This window comes from Elaeis guineensis, chromosome 11, assembly GCF_000442705.2.
Source record: "Elaeis guineensis isolate ETL-2024a chromosome 11, EG11, whole genome shotgun sequence".
Taxonomy (NCBI): Eukaryota; Viridiplantae; Streptophyta; class Magnoliopsida; order Arecales; family Arecaceae; genus Elaeis; species Elaeis guineensis.
In genome coordinates, this window is record NC_026003.2 from 13,129,763 (window position 1) to 13,144,085 (window position 14,323).

The following is a 14,323-nucleotide window of genomic DNA, read 5'->3' on the forward strand; positions in this document are numbered from 1 at the left end:
GAGTTCAAATTTAATGGAACTCTACCTAATTCCCTTCACCACATCAATAAAAGGAGGGGTCTTGTTGGGCGTGAAAGTCAATCAAGTCATAGAATTCATCTGTGCCACCCCCTCCTCTTCCATCATCCACACACCCAAACCCCCCTTTGGTCAGCCACATAGAGAGAGAGCTCAACAAGAGAGAGATTAGAAAGAGAGAGAAAAGCAAGGAGAAGGAGTTCTCCATCGCATTTGTTCTTCCTCCGATCCTATGCAAAAGGAGTTCATGCGTAGATCTCTTCTACAACGGTTGAAGAAGGAGATCAGATTCAAACCAGCGAAGTGGAGATCTGAAAGAGAGCTGGCACCTCGGTAGTCTTTGGTGCTTCCGATCTGCTTCAATCCCATATGGATAGCTATCAAGGCTAAACGCATGTGCGGCTTCAACCAGAACCTACAGACATCTTTAGATCCAGATTTGAAGGAGTTTAATAATTCATGTAGATGATCTGATCACTAAGTTATTTTTGTATTTGAAATCAGATGCATACTCATTTTTATTTTCATCATATAAACTAGATCCGTATGTGTAAGATTAGATCTATATATGCGTAGATTAAAATAGTTTTAATCTAATCTTCTGCTTTATTTTTGAAATTATTTTAAAAAATCTGCATACATGACACCTCGAAACTCAACAGCAAGGAATACATATCTTTAGCCTATCCGAAATAAATACTAGCCCAATGCCATCTGACCTATCTATATCCTCTGCAAAGATACAAAAAAAACCAACTCCATGAGTCTTTATTTTCTTACTCTATAACGACCATCACCACTGGGAAGATATTGTCATTGCCATCTCTATCTATAGCTGAGAACAGCTGTCCTCTAAATCTTGCCATCAGAAAGCATCTATCTAGAAGCCCACCTTTTGGGCATGATACATGATGTACATCTTTTTAAAAATAGACTGCTAACCCTCATGATAAGTCTTACAATGCAAAATGATATGACTTCTAACATTTGTCATCCTAATCATTTCTGCATAATCCCTCAGCTTTCCATACTATAGCCTTTTATCTCCTTCAATGATCTTCTTGGCTTTCCTTTAGACTCTATAGACTTGGATCCTACTAACATCCACAGAAATATCTTTTCTAACATGAGTTTGTATAGTTGAAACATCCTATTTTGGATTTATCCTGAACTCATCCAAGTATTTTTTAGCCAGGTAACAAGACTTTACTTGGGCATTAGAAAAAGTTCTCTCCCAAACATAAGTCAGGTGGAACATCTCGATCTAAAATATAAGTTCATTCCTAATCCTAGAAACATATATTCACCACCCACATTTATTCTTGCATATAGCTGACATTTTATAACCTTCATTTAACTTAAACTTTATATCAATTGATCTCCTTACTGCGTATGCCCTCAATGCAGCTCTAAATATTATGGCATTTATAAACTTTATCTCCAACTATAAGTCTGGATTTACCATGTCCACTTTTTTTATTGAATTCTAGATCATGCTCACTCTCATCGTCAAAAGACCCACGCACACTTCTCAAATCCTCATTGTATAGATGGTGCTTAGCAGAATCATCTAAGGAGATGTATTCCCCTTCTGTCGATGGTCCTGTAGCACCAAAATGATCAGAAGGGGGTATAGATGAATCATCTTTATGAGTGGGGTTAGAAGTCCTAGTATTGAAAATGTCATCACAGTTAGGATCTTTAAGACCCTCATTCAACCAAATAGAGTCATCTTCATCTTCATCTTTATTTGTTGCCCGAGCATTTGCTTCATCATTATCTGCCAACCATCATTGCCATTACCTATCTCATTATTAGGCCTAACTTTCTATTCTTGTCTATCATTCTCATTATCAGCTTTATTATCAGGAACTTCATAAGCCCCCTCATTATCAGCTAAGTCCATAAACTTCACAATATTCTATATACCCACAACCTCATCCTCGCTCTCTTGGGTTCTAAACTTATCCTCCTGGATAGCTATGGAGCCTCCTCTAATATTCAATGGCAGCATAAAAACTCCCCACTCCGAATGTAACTCTAACATGACATTTTGTCATCATCAGTCTCTAATAACCTTAATCCATGTTCAAGATTATCATTGGGTACCAAGAAGTATATGTTATTGGTGGATAGGCATCCTAGATTAATATATGCTTTAGAGTTCAAAGAAATTTATCAAGTTAGGATCAACATTATCATAGTGATCCATTTTACCTCCAGAATATTTTGTATTGATTCTCTTTGATATAGGACTCCTCCATGATGGATCTCAAAAGAGAATCTAGCATCTGCCATATATATCTGCATGCGAAATAAAATAACTATCGGTACTTATTTAGCAACAAGTAAATCTATAGAGAAGTAATTCAAACAATATAAAGTAATCCTATTACACAATCTAAGAGCAACAATGTGATCATTTTATAATCCTATTAAGTAATCCAAATACTGTGGACCACTACAAGAAAGATGTTTAGGTTTACTAGGACCACTGCATAAGCGTTTAAACAAATCCAAATATGTTGGATGATACCAAACTAATACATTAAACAATTACTCAGATCACTGTTGAATGATTGGAAGTTATCGAAATAGAGAAATATAATGGGGCCACTGCTGAATCTTCAAAGTATTCCAAACATCTAAATAAAGGGCCGGCCGTTAGAAGAAAAGAAATTAAAAACATTGCCATAAGTGAGCTTCCACCATACAAACATGTAAATACCTAAATTTATTCGATCTAAATACCAAATGGGAATGAAAAATACATAAAAAATTTAATGTACCACTTTTTTTTGATTTCAATTGGTGTTTTCTCTTTGATTAGATGAAAGGAGGCTTCGATTCGGTGGAAAAAGCACTCGGTTTGGGGAAGTAGTCGAAGGATTGAGAATTTTGGGAAAGAACAGAACATTCAAATATGAGAAAAATAATCCTTAAATCTTTTTTACCGTAAAGTTGGGTAATGGAGCAATGAGATGTCTGACGGACCTAATCCTAGGTGGGTTAAGTACTACTTTTTAAACCATAGGAGGCTTTGTGAAATCGGGCCTAGCCTCAGATGGGGAAACTATAATTAACCTTTTATTTCATTAGGATGAAATTATTATAAGTAACAAGTTGTTGGCTTACTATAAGAAACCGATACTATAGTTTGTGATATTTAAGCAAGCCATGGGAATTTACCTAGGAAAAATGATGTGGTGAAGGCCTTGATTGGGCTTCCTGGTAGGCTTATGTCTGTTTGGCATCATTGTGGTTTTTATGTTTTTGTTTATCTACAAATTAGTGAAGTACTACATGATTGACATTGAAGATAGCATGAATAGAGATTATAAGAACTATATTTTAGCACCAACAGGCTAACTCCAGTTGCAAGTCTATTAATTAGATGTTAAATCAGCATTTTTACATGGTGAAATTGAAGAATTAGTCTATGTAAGCCAACATAAGGATATGCGATGAGAGAGAGAGAAGACAAGATACATCGGCTTAGCAAAACTTTACATGGATTGAAGCAAATACCATGGGCTTGGAATAGCAAGATTGATGCATATTTTCAGCTGTATGGTTTCATCAAAAGTCCAAGTGATCCTTCTTCATATGTCAAAACGCAAGATGTGAAGGCTTTTTCTTATTGTATGCCTTTATGTGAATGATTTGATATATGTTGGTAATAATCCTACTATATATGATCAAACTTCTTCAAATAAAAAAAGCCACGATGAAGCAATCTGACATGACTGATCTTGGCCGTACGAGATACTTTTTTGGAATTCAATGAAGTAAGAACATGGGAAGATTTTTCATTTCTCAAGAAAAATATGCACCTGATTTGTTGAAGGAAATTCAATATGGCACAATGAAGCCTTCACCCACTCCAATGGCAGTGAACAATGAGAAGCTCTCAAAGAATGATGGCAAGGAGAAAGATAACGCTTCTATATACCGAAGTCTTGTTGGATCACTTCCTCTACTTTTCAAAAGAAGGCCTTGTTCATGTCAATAGCATTGTTTCAAGATCCATGGGTGCTCCTAGTATGCTTCATTTTGCAGCAACCAAAAGAATCCTAAGATATGTTCAAGGGACCAAGATTTTTGGCATTCTATCTCCAGCTGAAGAAGACAAACATCCAATGGGCTACAAGGATGGTGATTGGGCAGGTTATGTTGATGACAGAAAATTATATCAGTCCATGTACTTTGTCTAGGAACCAAGGTTATTTCTCTGTCATGATCAAAGAAGCAACAGATGGTGGCATTATCTTCAGCTGACGTTAATAAGTATATTTCAACCATAGGTGCAGCTTGTGAAGATGGTTGGCTCAGAAGAATTTTTACAGGACATGCGACAAGTTCAGAGGTATGCAACAACCATCCATTGTGATAACATGAAAGCCATAGCTATAAGAAAGAATCTTTTCAGCTCACCAAAAGCATATAAAAATTCACCATCACTTCATAAAGGAGTTAGTTGACAAAGGGGAGATTAAGTTAAAATTTTCCAGGATTGGAGAACACCAAGGCAGTTCCAGAAGAAAAATTCAGATTTTTTTTTTTTTGTCCAGCAACTAGAAGTTTAAACTTTTCCAAATTCAGGGGAAGTGTTGAAAATTAGTTTTTGCAAATTGATTAATGTCTTGTAGATATTCCAGCTATGTATAGAGTTCTCTGTTTTGAAGTCCAAGAGGTCTCCCTTCTTGTACCTTTTTTTTTTTTTTGATTGTAAGGGAGGCTGAGAGCCACCCTGAACTTTATTGAAATAATAAATAATTACAAATGAGTGACAGTTACATGTGAGAATGGATAACAAAGTGGAGTGAACAGTGTTACGGTAAGGGATGAGAATATGGAGTAGATTTCAGGATCACTGCTGAGAATAGTAACAAGAACTGAAACTAGGTAGGAAGTTGGAATCAGGATGACCTCTTGAGAAGTTTGCCAGCCAATGTGGCAAAACTAGAAAGCTCCCAGTCATTACATAGAACAGACCAATCTTTAAACAGCTGCAGCCCCTTCCCAACCACCTCATCCGCTGTGGAGTTTTTGCTGAAGAATATTCTTGTGGTCTCCCTTCTTGTAATGAGGCATTCCTTACCATAATCAACACAAGCATCTGTATTTGTTCATCAGAAAATTTTCAGCAACTACACCCATAATCCCCTGCTGTACCTACCAATATCTTCAAAGAAAATACAGATACAAACTCCATCAGTGGTGTTTTAATCTCACCGAAATGTTAACATGTGCGCCATTGGGTGCTACTAAGATCCAAAGGAGCCTTTGCACCATCCTTTGTTTTGATATTAGAAGTCTTAATTAAGGTAAAATCGCTGTATTTAAAATTCTAATGATCTTTTTAATTAATATAAGATTATAGTGACACTTCATGTCCAATTGATGTTAGACAATTCTGCAGGTTGTGCCTTGCGGTGGAGCCCATAATGTCATGCACCTTTAAAGCTAGCTGTGAATGCAAACATAAATAGACATACCTTTTGTCTGTCACTCTCTAGACATGTTTTTATAAAGAGGAAGATAGAGACAGAAGAGTAATCCATCATATACTGGCCGGGAATTTGTTGTTTATCTTTTCATCATGGGAACCTTGCCTGAGATATAATAACTATCATATAAATGTGTGCCTTTCTTGGCACACAGATGTGCAATGCAGTGCTGCACTTGAATTCCTTAATTTGACTTCCTATCAAGTGCTAAATCCCACCCAATTTAATTTAATCCATTCCCTACTACCTTTGAGGCCTTGGCTTCTACTAACAAACAATAGTATCAATAGTTATAAAAAAAAATTCTGGAATTTAGTGGCAGTCAAAGCAAGCTCTTATGGAGCTTGATGAACTAAATCTTATTTGACACATTTTTCAGTTTGTTTAATTCCAGAAATCCAAACATAAAACATCATGAAACTTTTCTTAAAACACTTGATATTGAAATGACTATGAAATATTAACTCAATGTTCAATTATCTATAAAGGAGTTTTCCAGTCTTTTCCACATCATATCTCTCGAAGAAGTAAGAAGAGACAAAAGAGATCAATAGCTTATTTTTCGTTAACAAAGATGACACCTTTTCTCCTTTGATCTTATTATACTATTCCAATGGCAACCAAACCGCACAGACGAGCTTACTAAACATTTTTTAAAAAAAGCTCATACTTTTTTTTTCTTAAAAAAAATCTAGAAGGTAATTGAACTCCTCGGTCATATTACCTAATAGTAATAGATCCAACTACAGTTTTCTATTTTCATGACTTGTATCCATTCTCTCATTTCCTTGAGAAAGAACAAAACTTTGTGATTGAAAGTATATGTTCCTTTTCTCATGCATGCATGTATCCGCGTTCGAATGGTTTGATTCATCCGATTTACCTACCTATATATGTATACACATCTCCCTTCACTTCTTTAATACCATAAAAAAAGAAAAATGCAACATTTTCCTTTCCATTCATTAATACCACATGACTTATGTAAAAGTTTTTAATTACAACATGAGCCTTAAAATTTAAAAATTAAAATCAAAGATAAAAGGAAAAATGAATTAAATAATTAATGGGAGAGGTACAGTAAATACAGGCAGGGAGCCAAGGGTGAAGCAGCAATGAATGAGGGAATCTTTACCTGAGTGACGACATAAAGGAAAAGCATCTACGTGCATAAATGCCTTCTGTTCTTACTGTTTTGATGCTTATCTGCCCTCATTTATGTACAGTTATTCCTCTTCAACTACTCTCTCTTTGCACCCTCCATATAGTAAAATATTTGTTTCAAGCATCCGCTACTTCTTGATGGAGTAACCTACTGGTATTTGTTTTCTATTTGGTGACTTGACTAAATTACTGCAGTGGGGCACAGTGACCTGTGCTCAAACTATTTGTTGTGAAAGGGCCAGAAGATATTCGTTCATTAAACGTTAGAGATCGTACTTGGCAAGAAAAATAAAAGTTAGAGATGGTCATAAAGCTAGAGAAAGCTGGTCCATGAGATAACTTCATGCCTTAAAATAAGCCATGTATGTATGTACTTAGAAAAACGAGAAAGAAAAAAAAAAAAATCCCAATAGATAGTATTTTTATACATAAGAAAAAGGTCTATAAAAACATTTTCTTCGGTTGGACAGCACTTTGTGGGGATAATTCCCATTTTATCTATGTCTGGAGATCACTATGATGGTGGGGTTTGTAGTAAGTCTTACCTTCATGGTAGTATGGCTGTGGTTATCGTTTGAAGTACTTTTGTTATATCCGTAGATTTTTTCTTGTAATTTCCATCAAAAAAGGTGTAATAGCATAGTTATGTTGGGCCAGAAACCAAGCTATACCTGAGAAAAACTCTCATGATGCTGAGCAGCAACACAAGGAGAAAGAGATGAAATAGTGCTAAGATATTGGCACGGCTCAATCAGAACACGGTGTCTAAAGCCAGCATTCGCGCTGCCCTAGGAGAAGTGCATTCTGAGTGAACCGGGCCAACATCATAGTAACTATTTCATTCATACGTGCTTGCTCCTCGATCCTTTCCTTCCAACGTGGGGTGCAGGGCAAGAGAGAGGCATGAAGCACTGAGTAAAAAAAGGGCGCAATGCCAAGGTAACTCAAAAATCTCACTCAAGAAGACTCTCGGATTACAGCTTGAGAGAGAGAGAGAGATAGAGAGCGACACTGTGGTGATTCACAAATCTCGGTCAAGAAGATTACTCGGATTGCATCTTTCACTTTGCTTTATCATATGGCACACTAGATATCAAATCAAGAGGAGAAATGGTACTGCAACAAAGCGGCTGAGTGGTTTTTTGTAGCAAAACTTAGTTTGTAAAGCATTTTTGAAAGAAGGAAACAAGAGATAGAAATGGCTGACTCCGAGTGAGAAGAAGAAAATTAAGGGAATGTTAACAAGAACTCTCTCTCTCTAGAGAAAAGACATTGGAAAGCCATGAAACTTATAAGATGTAAAAAGATTTCTCATAAAAACAAGATGAAGAGAAGAAGAAGTGAGAAAAAGGAAGCCAGCGTTCCTTCATCCAACTGAGAAACAAAGAGGATGAGAATGGATTGAGCCTTAACAAGCTCTCTCTTCCTAGCATGCAGCACATAGAAGTTGGAGAGAGAGAGAGAGAGAGCTGGGTGGGGGAGGTGGGGAATGTCTCGGTGGAATATAAGGAGGGCGATGTGTGGGAGAGCATTTAAAACGCCCGGCTACCAAACAAGAAAGACAGGCTGCAGCATTAATAGAAAACCCCCCCCCAACAAATATTCTCTCCATCTCTCCCTCTCCCACGCGGATGAAATTTATAGTTTTCTCATCCCATAAATAAGATCATATTCATTCAGTTCTGAGGACCAAGAAACGCATTTATATTTATACGTAAGCATCCAAGAGGTATAGTAATCACTCCACCAACACCTTTTGAGATTTAGCTCCTTAACCATAACTGCTGAGTTCTGAACATATTGTAGGCTATGGCATGTGAAGAGAGAGATAGAGAAGGTGAATAAATGTTACGGATGAGATAGTGACTTGCATTTAAATTGGTCAGGACGATGTGGGATGAACTGATTACCAATACGGTGGTAAAAGATGGCAGAGAATATTTTTTAATACAAGCACTTTTATGGACGTGGGCACTTTCATAAACCCGACGAATTTGACTTAGTTACTAATAAATCCTAATTATATAAAACATTCAGAAAAATGTAACTTGGTTCTAGAAAACATATCAAGAAAACCTTAATAAAAAGGCTAGCTTATTTTTCGAAAAAAAAGGAAGAAAAATTCGGTTTTGAAATAGAAAAGAGAGTAAGAAACCAATCTGTTGCATCTCAACATGTGAGACACATCACACAATATAATTCAGGAAGTCAAGTGTGGATACACTTGTTGGATTAGGATATATCATGTCATATGTCTTGTGATATTATAAGAGAAAGTTCTACATTGCCAGCGTACAGGGGAAAAGAATTTTGAAATTGTCATGCATTGAAAAACCTTGCATATTATATTTTGAGGGAAAATGGAGGAAGCAAAGTGCCTCCGCCAGCTTTCACTAAGGTTAAAAGTATTTACAGTTTAACATAGCCGACAGGGTACACAGCCAAGAGGGGTTACAACAACCAGGAAGAACAAAAGAGATTAAGATGCCTGCTTCGGCAACGTTGGACCCAGAAAATTTAGGAGGGTCTTGATAGCTTTCTTTTGTTTTTTCATTGCAAATATTCTCCCAGTGGATGAAGGTTTGAAAGGCCTGGTGGAGCATAGAGTTGATGCAAGAGTTCTTTCGAAGAAAAATGTGGGAGCTTCTTTCCAACCACAATTGATAACCGATCTCTATCTCACCTTAATTTTCTTTTCATTTTCATGCTCTGCAGTCCAAAGATCCTGAGTACCTTCGGATCAACCCACAAGCTTTTTGCAAATAGACATTTGACCAAGATTTGCTATACCATTCTGAACCAGCCGGTACACCTCATTTCGTACCGGACTGACGGGGAACTGGCACGATTCGATCGGTAAAATCGGTACACCGGCAGTACTGAAGAATAAAGAATGGAAAGTGAGAAAGAGAGAGAGGGGAGGGAAGGGAGGGAGGTGGGAGCCGTCGGAGACCGGCGATGGTCGGCTGCGGTCGTCGGAGGGCTTCCGAGCCCCGTATCGCCCGATAGGGTTTTCAAGAGAGCAAAAAAGAGAGAGAGAGCACTCGGAGGGGGGCGGGGAACCTACCGGACAGACGGTGCCTCCGTTGCGAGGCTCTCGGTGGCCGGCGAGCCGACGCCGACGGTCTAAGGGCGGTCGAGCGGGTGGAGCCCCTCCGCGGCTCCGCCCCTTCTTCTTTTTCGAAACAGACGACGTCTGTTTCGATTTTTTCTTTTTTTTTTTTATTTTAAACTTATGAAGTCGGCAACTGGGTTGCCGACTTAAGAATTTTTTTAAAAAAAAATAAAAATCGTGAAGCCGGCAAATCGTTTGCCGACTTCACTTAAAACCATATTTTTAAAAAAATTTGCGAAACAAGGGCGATGCCCCTGTTTCATGCCTGCGGCGCCGCGCGCGTGGACGGCGCCCTCCGACGACTACGGCGGCCAGTCGGAGGCCGTCCGACGTCCCCACCGGCTCCTTCCCCTCTCTCTTTTTTTTTCTTCCTCTTTTTCTCTCTCCATTTTTTTCTTTTTTCTTTCGGTTCAGATCATCGGTTCGGTACGGTATGAAACCATACCGAACCGTACCGCCAACCGACTGAAACGGCCGATGGTACCAGTTCAGCAAACCTTGCATTTGATCATATAATACGATATTGATTCAAAGTTATCTCCACAGAAAGAATACCTAGTAACTCTTCCCAATTCTTATTTGCCATAATATCACCGGTATGCAATTTATTTTTCAAAGCTAACTGCATAAAGGCCTTAATTTTCTTCAAGATTGCCACTTTCAGCCAGATGGCTCGGTGGAAGGGCCAAAGAACTCCACCTAGATTAATAAATTTGTTGGAGTTGATAGAAAAGTTACCATTGTTAGTGAGTTTCCATGCATAGGTGTTTGCTACTCGTAAATGTTTGATTGGCTCTAACATTTGGATATAGGCATCGTATTTAGCAGACTCAAAGGGCCTCGTGTTAAAAGGGCTAAGTAGTGTAATGCACCATTTTTGTCTCTCCCAGTTCCAATGAGGCGATTGGAAGTGTTTGTTTTAACCATCCTTCTAAATAGCTCATCAAACCAAGAAGCAAGAGGAACAGGACTGATCCAAGAATCCTCCCAGAATTTGATACTATCACCACTACTCATTTTGAATCAGGTGCAGTTCTAAAAAGCCTTTGAATCCCTACTAATATCCCTTCACATTGGTGAAACATTCACAAAAGATTTTCTGACTCATATTCTAAATTTCTTCTGGCATGATAGGCATTTTTAATTTGTTGGCTCAGAAGCTTCCAAGCCCACTCGACCAGCAAAGGGTGGTTCAAGTCACTAATACATGTTCTTGGTGCCCAGGCAACCTTCTTTCTTATCTCTGCATGCATTGTCCTAATTTACAAGATAATTAAAGCCGCTGTTGGTTTCTTAATTTACCTTTCCACAAGAAAGCTATCCTTAGCTATTAGCTAATCAATTATGTTTGCAACATGTTAGGAAAGTTTGAACACAGACATAAAGTAGGATGGTGCAACAGTCAACATTAAATCAATCCAGGAAAGTCTATCCGCAAAGCTAATTAAAGAGTTTATCTTTCCAAGAAGCAAGTCTAGAACTCACTCTCTCAATAAGCAGCATCTAGTACTGTTTGGAAAACTTGCTATCACTACGTGACAGGCCTAGATATGTGAAGGGATGGATGTATATTTACAATTCAGTGAGGCTTAGCTTCATTTTTGTCCAAATTCACGCATATCATCGAGCTTTTATAAAAATTAATCCTGAGCCCGGAAGTATGCTCAAACCCAAGATTGCTTTCACTATCACTATACTTTTCTTTTTACTAGCATAGAAAAAAAGTATTATCTGCAAAATGAAGACTTCTCAAGTTTGAAAAGCAAGCAGATGATTCAATACCTTCAATAGGACTAGCCAAACCAGCATGCTTAAGAATCCTGACTAATACATCAATTACCAAGATAAAGAAGGCAAGAGATGAAGGACCACCCTATCTGAGCCCTATCTGAGTCCTTAATTATATTTAATCTATTTACTTGGCATTCCATTCACAAGCACTGATGCAGTGGATAATAAGGCATTAATCCAATCAATCCTTATTTGTCAACACTACAATAACCAGAATTATTGCCAATGCTAATAACTATTATTCTCAATGCTTATAAGCACACTTTCAAAAATATCAAAAATACATCACTAAGTGAAGCATGAAAAACTTATTTTTCAATGCTTGAATAATGCGTCGGCAATTGCATATGCTTTAAAGTGTTACTAAATATGCGCAACATGCTGACACTTTTAAAACACGTCAATATGTTTGAATCCTTTGCCAACACTTTAAGGCGTTGGTGAATTATTACTTGGTGATGCTTTAAAGTGTCAGCAATATATTTTTTTTAAAAGTCAAAAATAATTTATTAAAATCTATACAAAATACATAAATTTGTCCAAAATTTTTAATAAAAATCAAGCATCAATATAAAGTCATAGTAAATACTATGCAATGTGTATATTTATTAAAAAAATATGATTATATTGTCCATCATATTCATTAATTACAAACCATAATAGAAGACAAGAAAATAAAAGAAATGTATTATATAAAACTAAAAAAAAATAGATATCAGATTATCGTGATCCATAGGAGCATGATCGTCATCGACTTTATGACTACTGGAACTATAGAAGACCTACAACAAAGATATAAAATTTTGGTAGTTGAGATACAAAAATCATAATATAAATTAAATGATTAAGTCCATGCAAAAATATAGATATAGCGAGATATGTATACTAAAAGAGTCCACGAACATCTATATCAAGAATGTCAATTACTCAATTTAAGTCCTCATAGAGGATATCACTGTGTCATAATTCTATCTCATTGCCTCTATCTACCCCTTCATCTGCATCTTGATCTTATAAATATCTGCATTGCTAGAACTCTCTCTAGCATCACAAGAAAAAAAAAAAAATGGCCGACTTTTATTTGTTGATGCTAGTTTAAAACATTGATAATTATAAAACTATCTTCCTCCTATTTATTAGAGATTGAATAAAATAAATGGCACTTAATGACACTTATAAAGCGTCGTTAGGTTGCTTATTAGAAATTAAATAAATAATAGCTTTTAATGATGCTTCTACTGGCTTTTAACAATACTTATAAGCATCATCAGACTCCATTGGCTTTTAACAATGCTTATAGGCATCATCAGACTCCACTAAACCCCTCCTCCCTCTTTCCCCAAGTTTCCACTTCTTCCACTTGGATCCCCCTTTTTCTTTTCCTGTCATCCCAACCACCTTCGACCTAATTGATTGTCCTATATCGGAGATTGCAATAATTCTGGGAGAGATATAACAATATGAAGTTAAGATACAATGAACAGTCGAGGATCTTGGAGCTGGGATGCCAATGGGGGCGGCGATGTCCAGATGAGCCACAATCCATCCTCCACCACCATTGGCATCGATTTGAACAAGTTCTTTGAGGTCGTTGGCTCCACGAGTCCAACGAGGCCTCCAAGACCCTCCATGCTGCCTCCACCATTTATGACCTCCATGTCCACATGGATGACGACATTCGCCACTGCCCTCAAGAAGGCCAAGCTCATCAAGCTCCGCCTCAAGTCCTTCGATAATGCCAATGCCACCAATCGCTTCCTCCCCGGCACCTTCACCGATTGCACCCGCATCTCCATCATCGTCGACCTCCACAAGAAGCTCAAGGAGTTCATGGAGGGTTTCGATGAGCTACGAAAGAGGGTCGCCGCCAATTACTGAGAGTCCATGGAGCGACAATACAACATGATGATCGGGGAGAAGCCAGACAAGGAGATGGTGGAGGCCTTGGTGGCAATGGGGGAAGGCAAGAGGTTCATGCAGAGGTGCTAATCTTGTCGTTAATGTTCTAGTTTTGTGATGCTTAAAAGCATCATCGTATACAATCGAATTTTCATGCCTCCATAGACAATGTGTGCACATCACTCTAGGAAGCATCATGGATCCACTTAGCAATGCTTATAGGCATTGGTGAAGGCCAAAAATAGTGTTGACTATTTCATATTTTTCTGTAGTACATCCTAAGTGTATCAGTTTACTGCAAACAACCGAGAGGAGATAACTCCAACTCTATAACCCTTCATTCAATCATAACAGTCCGATCCCAGCAATTCTGTCATCATCTGAGCCTCAATATGATTGGCCTCTATAGATGTTGAGGACTCACCGATATGCTCTGCAACAACAGATGAAGCTCTCTCCTATATTCAAGAAAAAAATATATTAATATTATACTTAAAAGTAATCTTCAAATTATTGCACTAAATGATTATCAATAATATAAATATATATCTCGACTCCTCACTAACAAAACTGCTATCTCGATGGATATCAGTCATCCTGTAGAACTCCATTTGACTAGGCTCTCTCCCATACTCATCCATCAATAGAAAAATAAATTTTATAATGCCAATTTTAATTGACAAACTTTAAGAGTTTCAATAAAATTTATAAGTATCATAATACATGATATACGATACATGATACACAGTTTCACTAAGAAGCTATGTCAAATTAGTCTAAGAAAGAGTTTGTAATATGCCAAAGAGCTTGAAAGAAGTACATGAAT

At 37.4% G+C, this 14,323-nt stretch overlaps 1 pseudogene; it reads left to right on the forward strand.

Moving 5' to 3' along the window:
• Positions 1–13,074: 13,074 nt before the first annotated feature.
• LOC140852360 (syntaxin-121-like) lies at positions 13,075–13,587 on the forward strand (annotated as a pseudogene).
• The last annotated feature ends 736 nt before the right edge of the window (positions 13,588–14,323 follow it).